The sequence below is a fragment of the Phyllostomus hastatus genome, unplaced genomic scaffold (assembly GCF_019186645.2).
Source record: "Phyllostomus hastatus isolate PE091 unplaced genomic scaffold, TTU_PhHast_1.1 phas_scaffold_46, whole genome shotgun sequence".
Lineage (NCBI taxonomy): Eukaryota > Metazoa > Chordata > Mammalia > Chiroptera > Phyllostomidae > Phyllostomus > Phyllostomus hastatus.
In genome coordinates this window covers 16546566-16559139 of record NW_025334032.1, presented here as the reverse complement: position 1 = coordinate 16559139, position 12574 = coordinate 16546566, and the positions used below count along the sequence as shown (strand labels likewise).

The window sequence follows — 12574 nt, the reverse complement described above, 5'->3', positions numbered from 1 at the left end:
AGCATTATAAATATATTATAGTGTATTATGATATAGCATTTCACCCCAAAGCAGCAAAATATATTCTTTTCAAATGCACATGGATCATTTTCAAAGGTAAACCACATGGTAGGACAAAAAACAAGCCTCAATAAATTCAAGAAAACTGAAATCATCATCAAGCATCTTCCCAGATCACAATGGCTTGACACTAGAAACCAACCTCAAGGAAAAAACTCAAAAACATTCAAATAAATGGAAACTGAAGAATATATTATTAAACAATGAATGGTTAACAATGAGATTGAGGAAGAAATTGAAAAGTACCTGGAAACAAATGAAAACACACACACAACAACCCAAAACCAGCTGTGTTAAAAATGGGACACGGCAAAGGCAGTCCCTGAGAGGGAAATTTATATCAATACAGGCCTACCTAAAGAAGACCAAAAAATCTCAAATAAACAAACACTACATCTAAAAGAACTAGAGGAACAACAACAAAGTCCGGAGTAGAAAGAAGGAAATAATCATGTTCAGAGCAGGATTAAATAACATAGAATTAAAAAAAAAACAATTCAAAGGATCAATGAATCCAGGAGCTGGTTCTTTGAAAAGATAAACAAAATTGACAAACCTTTAACAAAAATCAGCAATAAAAAAAGAGAGATGACTCAAATAGATAAAACCAGAAACCAAAATGGAAAAGTAACAACTGACACCACAGAAATACTAAGGATTATAAGAAATTACTATGAACAACTATATGCCATGAAACTGGACAACCTGGGTGAAATGGATAAATTTCTAGAAACATACAATCTTCCAAAAGTGAATTAAGAAGAATAAGAAAGCCTGATTAGACCAGTAACAGCTTGTGAAATAGAAGCAGTAATCAAAAAACTCGTGGCACACAAAAGCCCTGGGCCAGATGGCTTCACAGGCGAATTTTACCAAACATTCAAAGAAGAACTAACTCCTATTCTTCTCAAACTATTCCAAAAAATTCAAGAAGAGGGAAGACTCCCAAACTCTTTTTATGAGGCCAGGATTATCCTAATTTGAAAACCAGGTGAAGACACAACAAAGAAAGAAAATTGCAGGCCAATACATAGATGCTAAAATCCTCCACAAAATGTTGGCAATCTGTATCAAGCAATACATTAAAAAGATCCTACACTATGATCAAGTAGGATTTAAAACAGGAATGCAAGGATGGTACAGTATTTGCAAATCAATAAACATAATACAGTCCTGACTGGCATAGCTCAGAGGATTGAGTGCTGGCCTCCAAACCCAAAAATTACTGGTTCAATTCCCAATCAAGGCACATGCCTAGGTTTCAGGCTGGATCTCTAGTTGGGGGGTTTCTTGAGAGGCAACCACACGTTGATGTTTCTCCCTTCTCTGCCTCTCTCCCTTCCCTTCTCTAAAAATAAATAAATGAAATATTAAAAAAATAACACAGTACACCACATAAACAAAATAAAGGACAAAAACCACATGATCCTTATCAATAGATACTGAAAAAGCATTTGATAAAATCCAGCACCCATTTATGATAAAAACACTCAGCAAAATGAGAATAGAGGGAGCATACTTCAACAAAATAAAGGCATCATACTCAATGGGCAAAAACTAAAAGCTTCTCCCTTTAATATCAGGAAAAAGACAAGGGTGTCTGCTTTCACCACTCTTATTCAACACAGTACTAGAAGTTCTAGCTACAGTGACAGACAGGAGAAAGAAAAAAAAGGCACCCAAATTGGAAAGAAGGAAGTAAAACTGTCATTGTTTGCAGATGACATGATAGTGTACATAGAAAACCCTATAGACTCCACCAAAAAACTACTGCACCTAATAAGTGAATTTGGCAAAGTAGAGGGATATAAAGTCAATATTCAGAAATTGATGGCATTTCTGTATACCAATAATGAATTATCAGAAATAGAAACTAAGGGAAAAAAATCCCATTGAACAATGGAACTGTTAAATCCCATAGCTAAAAATCCCATAGCAACAAGAAAAATTAAGTACCTAGGAATAAATTTAACCAAGGAGATAAAACACTTGTACTCAGAAAACTACAGAATACTGAAGAAAGAAACTGAGGAAGATACAAATAAATGGAAGCATATACCCTGTACGTGGACTAGAAGAATTAACATCATTAAAATGTCCATGCCACCCAAAGCAATCTATAAATTCAATGTAATCCCTATGCACTGAAATACCAATGGCATATTTCATTGATCTACAGCAAACTCTTCAAAAATTTATATGGAAGCAAAAAAGGCCCCAAATAGCCTGAGTAATCTTGAGAAGAAAAAAAGTTGGAGGGATCACTATACCTGATATAAAACTATACTACAAGGCCACTGTAATCAGAACAGTCTGGTAATGGAGTAAGAACAGACACATAGATCAGTGGAACAGAATAGAGAGCTCAGAAATAAACCCATGTCTCTGTGATCAATTAATATTTGACAAAGGGAGCATGATCCTTCAATGGAGTAAAAATAGGCTCCTTAATAAGTGGTGTTAGGAGAACTGGACTGGTACGTGCAAAAAAAATGAAATTAGACCACCAACTTACACAATACAACAAAATAAACTCAAAATGGATAAAAGACTTAAATGTAAGTTGTGATACCATAAAAGTTCTAGCAGAAAATATAGGCAGTAAAATTTCAGATATTCTATGTAGCAATATTTTTGCCAATATACCTCCTAGGGCAAGGGAAACAAAGGAAAAAAAATAAACAAATGGTACTACATCCAATTAAAAAGCTTCTGCATGGCTAAAGAAACCATCACCAAAATGAAGGGAACCAACCATATGGGAAAACATATTTGCCAATGATACAATGGATGAGGGTTTAAGCTCCAAAATATATAAAGAACTCAACACTAGGAAGTCAAACAATCCAACTAAAAAATGGGCAAAGGTCATGAATAGATACTTCTCCAAGGAGGACATACAGAGGGCCCACAAATATGTGAAAAGATGCTCAACATCATTAGCCATCAAAGAGATGCAAATTAAAACCACAGTGAGATCACCTCATACCCGCCAGAATGGCCATCATTAATAAATCAACAAACAAGACCTGGCGAGGAGGCAGAGAAAGGGAACCCTAGTGCACTGTTGATGGGAATGCAGACTGGTGCAGCCATTGTGGAAACAGTATGGAACTTCTTCAAAAAATTAAAAATAGAACTGCCTTTTGACCTAGCGATTCCACTGCTGAGAATATGCCCTAAAAATGCCAAAACACCAATTCAAAAGAACTTATGCAGCACTATTTATAATAGCCAAGTGCTATAAACAGCCTAAGTGCCCATCAGTAGATGAGTGGATTAAAAAACTGTGGTACTTTTACACAATGGAATACTATGCAGCAGAAAAAAAAGCAGGAACTCCTACCTTTTGCAACAGCATGGATGGAAGTGGAGAATATTATGCTAAGTGAAATAAGCCAGGAGGTAAAAGACAAATATCCTATGATCTCTCTTATAAGAGGAACCTAATGAACAAAATAAACTAAAGAGCAAAATAGAGTCTGAGACATAGAAACATGGAGCAGACTGACAGTGGCCAGAGGGGATGGGGGAGGGGAAAATGATGGAAGGAAGGGGAAGGGACTAGTCAAAGAATATGTATGAAAGACCCAGAGACATGGACAACAGTGTGGGGATTGACTGTGGGAGCAGGGGGTAGGCTGGGCAGAGGAGGACAAAGGGGGAAAAATTGGGACAACTGTAACAGAATAACATAAAAAAATAAATAAAATATTGAGTATTATAATTAATGTAAAATAAAATGAATAAGATATGATATAATAAATGTAATGAATATAAAATAACATATAAAATATATAAATATACAAAATTACATAACTGACATGGAAATGCACAGGACCCAGAATTAGGCCGAACAACTTTGAAAAGAAAAAGTTCAAGAGCTCCACACTTTCCCATTTCAAAACTTACCACAGAGCTGTATGAGTGAGGAGTGTGGTGCTGGCACAAGGACGGCTGTATAGGTGATGAAACAGAAACAAAAGCCCAGAAGTAAACCCTGACATTTATGTCAACTGATTTTCAACAAGGATGCCTAGACGATCCACTGGAGGAAAGAAGTTTTTTCAATAAATGGTACTTGAACAACTGGATATTCACTTGCAAAAGAATGAAATTGGTCCCCTTCCTTATACCATAAACTAAAATTAACTCAAAATGGACCACAGACCTACATGTAAGAACTAAAACAATAAACTCTCATAAGAAAATAGAAATCTTGCATCAGGCAAAACTAGTATTGCTCACATCAGCCATCCAGGAAATGTAAACCAAAACCACAATGAGAAAACACACACATCCACAACGAGATACCACTGCACACCTACTGGGACAGCGATAATGAAAAAGATGGACAATAACAATGTTGGAGAGGACATGGAGAAATCAGAACCCTCACACACTGCTGATGGGAATACAGGTGGTGCTGCTGTGGAGGAAAACACTGGCAGGTCCTCAAAAACGTGAGTTACCACAAAACCCGTAAACAAATGTCCACAGCAGCATTGTCCATAATAGCCAACAACTGGAAACAACCCACATGTCCATCAACTGATGAATGGGTAAACAAAATATGGTCTACCCATATAATGGAATACTAAACAGCAGTAAAAAATAGTGAAGTTATGGCACTACTCAACATGGATGAACCTTGAAATTATGCTGAGTGAACAAAACCAGTCACAAAATGCCACATATTATATGACTTCATTTTCATGAAAGGTCTAACATAGGCAAATCCACAGAGAAAGCAAGTTGATTAGTGGTTGCCAGGGGCTGAGAAGGCTGAGAGAAACAGGGAGTAATAGTTAATGAGTATAAGGTTTCTTTCTTAGGTGACGAAAATGTCCTAAAATTGATCATGGTGATGGCTGCACAATTCCATGAATACAAGGTCTGTCCAGAAGGTATGCAGCCATGTACTATGAAAAATGAAGACATTTAATGAAGAAGATACAAGACACAAGAAACATTGTACACAGGACAAAGATGCCTCAGTCCCTTCAAAGTAAGCACCTTGAGACCTCACACAGTTCTCCCAGTCACCATCAGCTGCTCTGAATCTCTTTGATGGTCTGAAATCTCTTCCCTTTCAAAGGTGATTTTAGTTTTGGGAAAATCCACAAGTCACAGGGTACCACATGCCAAATCTGGGCCATAGAGGGGCTGAGTCGCCTGGGTGATTTGATGTTTTACCAAAAAACTCTGCACAAGATGTGATGCGTGAGAGGGCACATTGTCTTGATGAAGCTGCCAATCACTAGTTGCCCATGGCTGTGGCCTTCTGAATCATGCAAATAGTTTTCACTGAGGAATGTTCAAGCTTCATGTGAAATTTGATGCAGATTTGTTGCTCTACTTGCTCAGTCATTTTTAATGCAATGGCCACACAGTATACATGCTCACTCAACGGCATCTACCACCCCTACAATGAAGTCGTCATTGTTCACACATACACATTCCAATCCACTCTCCTTAGCTGCCAGGTTACGTAGGTGTCGTGCAAACCATTCTCGTTATATTAACAATATTAGAAACCAATGAATTGTACACTTTAAATGGGTGAACTGTATGGTATGTAAAAATCTCATCTCAATAAAGTTGTTTTAGAAAAACTCAACAATTTACTTGCTACATGACAATTTCAGGAATGTAATTTAATTTCTGCAGGATTCAATTTCTTCATCAGAAAAAAAAGGGTTAAGAATGGAAATCCAGCAGCCTCAGCTGCAGCTGCACAGTCCACCGAAACCTGTGAGCTGGAGCCGCATTGGGCTGTCTGTCTGTTCTGTGATGGTGGTCATCACAGCAGTGGTCATGCCAGCAGGTTGGAGGATAGAGTGTCTTGGTCCCGTGGCAAGGGGCTGGAGAGGCAGTCATGAAGCAGGGCCCTGGCACAGCCTACCACCTTTCTGTAGTGATGAAGGACCTGGTGAAGAAGCTGAAGCTGCTCCTCTATAAAAAGGAACTCCTCGTCCTGGCTGGCATAGCTCAGTGGATTGAGCGCGGGCTGTGAACCAAAGTGTCGCAGGTTCGATTCCCAGCGAGGGCACATGCCTGGGTTGCGGGACACGGCCCCCAGCAACCGCACACTGATGTTTCTCTCTCTCTCTTTCTCCCTCCCTTCCCTCTCTAAAAAAATAAGTAAATAAAATCTTCTAAAAAAAACCTGTTCTACTTAAGAAGGAACTCCTCGGAAAGAACAACCTGAAGCCCCCATCCAGACACTATTTTGCACTGCCTACCAACCTCGGTGAACAGTTCTACACAATTTGCATTCTCGCCACCTGGCTGATTAACGATGCAGGACACCCCTTTGAGCAGCCTCAGGAATATGATGGCCCTACTCAACAATCTCTAACACATGATCTGAGCTTCTATCATTTGGGAGAACTGCAGGTTTTCCCCCTTCAAAACTAAAGTCAGGTTGTGGAGAGCAGCAATGCTGTGTTCTTGACTGTTTAACTGAACAAGTGTTAAAACATATTGGTTTCACCTAGAAAAGACCAACTATCCAGTGGAAGAATAGTAAGAAATTGTTCCAGAAGATGATGCAGTATTAACATTAAAGAAAGTGGATGAAGAATTTGAGGAAGAGACAATGAAGAAAATTTTACTGATCTCAATGTTTTAAGTTCCACAACAGATGCTGGAGAATGGAGTCTGGAAGTGGAATGTGTACTACCACAACTGGAAGTCACGATTAGGACTGACAATAGGGATTGGAGATTCCATGTTGACCTAATGCACCAGCACGAAAGTGGAACTGAGTCTCCTCTAAAGGAGACCAAGGGATTTTTGGACAAACTCCAAATGAAATTAGTAGGACTCTGGAAAAGACTGGCAGCTGAGAAAAGTACATCAACAATCAGCTTGAGCACCTGGTTCAAGAATACCACGCAGCTCAAGCGCAGCTGAGTAAGGCGAGGGAACGATACCAGCAAGGAAATGGTGGAGTGACTGGGAGGACCAGTCTGCTGTCTGAGGTTACTGAAGCAAGAAATGGAAGAAACAGGTAGCAATGTGACGGATGGTGCTCCTTCGGTGAAGATCAAACAGAGCTTCACAAAGGTGAAGCAAGAAACTATTCAGAGAGACGTTAGAACTGGTGTTGTGGAACCTGCATCGCTCCAGTCAAAGCTGAAGGAGAAGTCCAACGTGACTAGGGACATGCCTGCAACAATCATTCCAGAATCTGCCATGGGTTCTTATTAAAACAAACTGAGTGTTTTTTGTGTGTGGTTACTTCGTTTTTTATATCAAATCATGGTTCATGTTGCATATTTCAAAGCACAATTATACCTCTTCAAGCACATTCAATGGATATTTATATATATATACACACACACACATATTGTATCATGGTGATTATAGATGGTTAAAGTCTTTAAAATGAATATAATACTTAATAATTACAAACTCTCACTTTTATAAAAAGAACAGAAATCTATAGACACCGAGACAGACTGACAGCTGTCAGACAGAAGCAGGGTCTTGGGGGGCTGGGTGAGAAAGGTGGAAGGGATTAAGCAAAAACAATAAAAAAACTCACAGACACAGACAACAGTATGGTGAATACGGGAGGGAAAAGGGGGGTGAGGGGAGGTATAAGAAGGTGAAGGGGGGATAAATGGAGATGGAAGAAGATATGACTTGGGGTGTAAACACACAATTCAATATACAGATGGTGTATTATAGACTTGTACACCTATTTAATTTTATTAACCAATGTCACCCCAATAAATTCAAGTAAAAAGAAAGAGCAATGAGAGAGACAATCTCTCTCTAAACCACGTGAGGAGGACACAGCAAGGTGTCTGTCTGCAAACCAGGAAGTGGGCTCTCACCAGACACCGAATCTGCTGGCACACTGACCTTGCATTTCCAACCTCCAGAACTTTAAGAAACAAATTTCCGTATGTAAGCAAAAAGAAAGAAAAAAGAATAGAAATCTATTGAATAGGGTTGTTTTGGGATTACACCAGATAATAAATTCATTCAGAAAAAAAAAATCTAGTAAATGCCTGCTGTGTGGCAGGCACCGAGGAGGAAGCTGATCAGGAGAAAAACATAATGCATTGCTTTGTATGAGCCAGAATACAAGAAATGTTAGCAATTCTCATCTCCGTGATTGCTATTTTACATGCAGAGGGAGAAAAGTCCAAAAGAATGAAAGGAAGGTGAACTCTGGAGACCGGGCTGGGAAATACAGTGAGGCACATGCTCACTTCCCACCTCCCAACTTGTACACTGCAAAGGGGTTTGTTTAATAAACATACAAACATTTTTATTATGAACTTAAATTCACAGAGGAAAAACCCTGAAGTACGGAGAACTCTATAGCTTTATTCGCCTTAAATTTGAACCTGATCCCTCTTTAATATGTTTTTATGTTGCTGTAATCTATTGTTACTTTTTACTTTAGTATATCAGACAGAGTTTTCCTTGGTTCAACATAGTCGGCCCGTCTATAATATGATTGTAGAAGAAAACCTAAATGGTTATGGTATTGCAGCCAAATAATATATCAAAGTTAGCTTTATTATGCCCTGTCTGGTCATAGCAAGACACTACATATGTAACCATTTACGAATTAGGGTCCCACCCCCTGAACTAGGATATCTCCCTTTGAAATATGGTCCCTGAAGTAGGATTCACAAAGGGTCTAGACAGGTATCGTAGGAGAGTACGTATGTCCAAAGAGGGTGACACTGATACCATACCCCTTTGCGATTTTCCTGGACACTAGCTTCAGTACAATTCTGATCACCTGGAGGTGGGTAACTTTCACAGTTAAACGGCAAGACCACCCCCACAAGACTGCCCTCCCTTCAGACACTAGCTGGAGGCTCATGGGTTCCCATGCCACTGGCGCTTCTGACCAACTGGTTACAAATTTGGGGGTTCCCACCAACCCCTCAGGTCTGATCATTTTCTAGGATGACACAGGACTTAGGAAAGCACTATACTTTCAATTACAGTTTATTATAAAAGATACAAATCAGGACCAGTCAAATGAATGGAGAAACACAAGCAGCGAGGTCTGGGAAGGTCCCAGAAGGAGTTGCGGGCCCTTTCCTGATCAGTCAGGACACACACACCACCCCCCGCCCCCCACCAGGCACGCCTGTGTGTGTTCCAACCACGAAGCTCGCCTGAGTTTATGGGGGTCTTTCATATTATGTTTGCATAAAGAAAGGAATCACTGTCCATGTGACTGAACTCAATCTGCTGCCCCCTTTCTGCCCAACTCTAATCTCAAATTCCTGGTGTAAAGGCCCCTACCCTGAGTCAACTCTTCAGCATAAACTCAGGTGTGGTCCAACAGGCCCACCTTAAATAAGAGCCGTGTCTATCACTCAAAAACTTCCAAACATTTAGAGGCTCCCTCCTAGGAAAGACCAGCCAGTTCTTTATTATAGAACCCCTGCCAATGCTGGCGTTCTGGGTCCTCAGGGCCACACGTGGCACAGACCACACAGCAGCAGAGTTAAAATAAATACTTCTGTTTACTTTCACAACCCCCTGAAGATGCTTTTACACACACAATCTCATTTACTCCTCAGAGCTTAAGGATCAAGAGTATCAATTCTGGCACTGGATGTTCTGGACATAAATACCACTCACTAGTCCTGCCTGGATGACTGTGGGCATGAGATACCTGCACCAGACATAATCTTTCTGTACCAGTTTCCACATTTGTAAAGTGGAAATAATGCTAATACCTGCCTAGAGGGTTGCTGTGAGAACTAAATGGGCTTCGTAATATAAAGTACTCAGAAAAGTACCTGGCACACAAAACATACATAATATTAGTATACAATTCACAGATTCTACTAAGCTCAATAATGCAGTAAGTAGAACATGATAATGAAAACAGAAACCTAAGGACAATAAAGCTGCACAGCCTGTCTCAGGTCCCTCAGCTAGTAACTGCCCCCCGCCCCCCGGCCAGTGTTCTATGCAGCCCTAGCACACACATTTGTCCTAAGAAAGAAAAAATGCTTATGTGGAATTCTGGTAAAATTCATGCATATTTCTCATTCACTTAAGCAGCTGTTTAAAAAATAAGCTCATTTTTAATTACTGATCTTAAATTTTCCATGTATTAAATTCCTTCATTGAGGAACAAATTACCTGTATGGCAAATGCTCAGAAATATAAGGGAGTCTTTGGTTCAGGACAAAGGGACAAATGCCCTGCATGGGAACTCCTCAGGATTGAACACATCCAGACATGGCTCAGGTGGGCAAGACAGTCAGGATGGTGGCCAGGGCCTGGCAGGAATCTCACACGAGGAGGAATGGGCTGGCAAGCCCCAAGCATGTGGCCTGCAGATCGCAGCTGCCGACAGGGAGTACACAGTCCATGTTTTGTTCAGAAAAACACCCTAACAAATGGCCTGAAGCAAATCGTGGGCAAACTATGCTGTCTTCAGCTATGCAGGCTGCTATAACGAAATACCACAGACATGTGGTTTCTAAACAACAGAAATTTATTGCTCCTAGTTCTGGAGGCTGGAAGTCTGAGATCATGGAGCCAGGTGTGGGTCTCTTCCTGGTCACAGCTGTCTTCATTGTGTGATTACACCAGCAGATGGCGGTCAGCCTACAGCCAGACAGGCTGTACTGAGGAAGCACCAGAAGTCAAACCTAAACACCAGCAACTCGTGTTAAGTTTCCACACTACCTAAGAAATAGCACAATTACAGAATCAACAACAATAAGGCATATAAGGATGAGGTTAAAAGGAGACCAGAGAGTGTGTCATGAGCTCCATTCTGTCATGACCAATGGGGCCAAAGGTTTATTGGCAGGTCAACAAAAGGTCAAGAATCTCAACATCACAAGGCTCATTGGGGGAACAAACACTCTGGGGCTCCATTCTGGCAGGAACCCTCAATTTGCCTCACTCTGCAAAGACAAACCATCCAGCAAAGAGGCACTGCCAGACCTCCCATGACCTGTGCTGAGCCCCTACTGTGCCCAGCACCACTGACTCGGAACACAAAGTGCATCGCAGATTTGTTGTTAACACATGGAAATTCCACAGGAGAGGTTTCCTACTCGGAAAAACCAAGTGCTAGAAGGGTCTAGCACTTCTCAACCATGATTAACTCCTACTTTTCAGAAAGAGGGTTAAGACTTTCAAAGATCTGAATGGCACTGCTCCACAAATTTGCACAACCCATGCTAATACCAGATGGCTTAGAACCAGGAGAATCCTAAATTAAATCCTCTACTTTGCATAACATGTCATCTACAGCTACTTTTAAATTATATTTGACAGCCTCTCAGATTATTTGTCCTGAAGGCACAACTGCTGGCTCATTAATCTCTCCTGATCTCTTGGCAAACTCTTTGTCACAGGAGTGAATAGCTGCCCCTCCCACACCAGGAGTCTATTATCACAGCTCCTCATTCCAGAGCCCAGTAAAGCACAAGGCATTCTGTTCAGAGCCACTCAATAGCGGAGCACCCCACAGACTTTGAGCTGGCTTCCAGTTCTAGGCAGTGGGCTCCTTTTCTTTGTTAGGAGAATTTTCTTTTCTTTTTTGTTGATTTTATTTACTTATTTTTAGAGAGAGGGTAAGAGAGGGAGAAAAACATCAATGTGTGGTTGCCTCTCAAGCACCCCCTACTGGGAACCTGGCCTGCAACCTAGGAATGTGCCCTGACTGGGAATTGAACTAGCAACCCTTTGGCTCGCAGGCCCGTGCTCAAGCCACTGAGCCACACCAGCCAGGGCTGTTTGGAGAATTTTCATTAAATGAAAAACTTTAAAATGCAATGTAGCGTGAGAGACATTGGAGAGAAGTTGGAGCAGACATACCCTGTCCCCTTCCCAGGCATAACTCAGGATACATTTGTTTTTTTCCCAGCTTTACTGAAGTACAGTTGACAAATCATTGTATAAATTGAAGGTGTACAAGCTGATGTTTTGATATATGTATGGTGAGAACACTTAAGATCTACCTGCCTCTTAGCAAATTTCAATATACAATACAACATTGTCTCTAGTCACCAGGCTCTACATCCGAACTTATTCATCCTAACCGAAAATGTGGACGCCTTGACCACCACCTCCTGTCCCCGAACCCCAGCCCTGGCAGCCATCTTCTCACCCTCTGCTTCCATGAGTCGGGCTATTTTGACTGCACACAGAAGTCAGACCATGCAGTATGTATGTCTGTGTCTGGCTTATTTCACTTAGCAAAATGTACTCCAGAGGATATACACATTTTAATCAACCCTTTTAAAAGAGGCAATAAAATGTATCTACTATCAATTTTAAAGTAAAAAACAAACTTACTGCTCGATTCCATACACCCCAGTCACCTGTCATTTGTCATGGCTGTTTCTCCTCAGTGATTACTCACAGAAAGTGAAATTTCAAACCCCAACTTCCACCTCAAAAGCTGGAACTAGAAGTTTTGTCATGGGAGGTATACTTAAAATCCATGTTCTCACTAAATTCTGGTAAAGCAAACACACTTCCTACCTTTTAAAAATGT

The 12574-nt window shown here is 40.6% G+C and overlaps 1 protein-coding gene and 1 pseudogene across 3 annotated transcripts in view; one reads left to right on the top strand and one right to left on the bottom strand.

Annotated features, from left to right (window-relative positions):
- NAXD (NAD(P)HX dehydratase) overlaps positions 1-12574 on the bottom strand; it is a 34348-nt gene that overhangs the window by 7368 nt on the left and 14406 nt on the right. The window lies entirely within an intron of this gene.
- Positions 4922-7275, top strand: LOC123807719 (annotated as a pseudogene).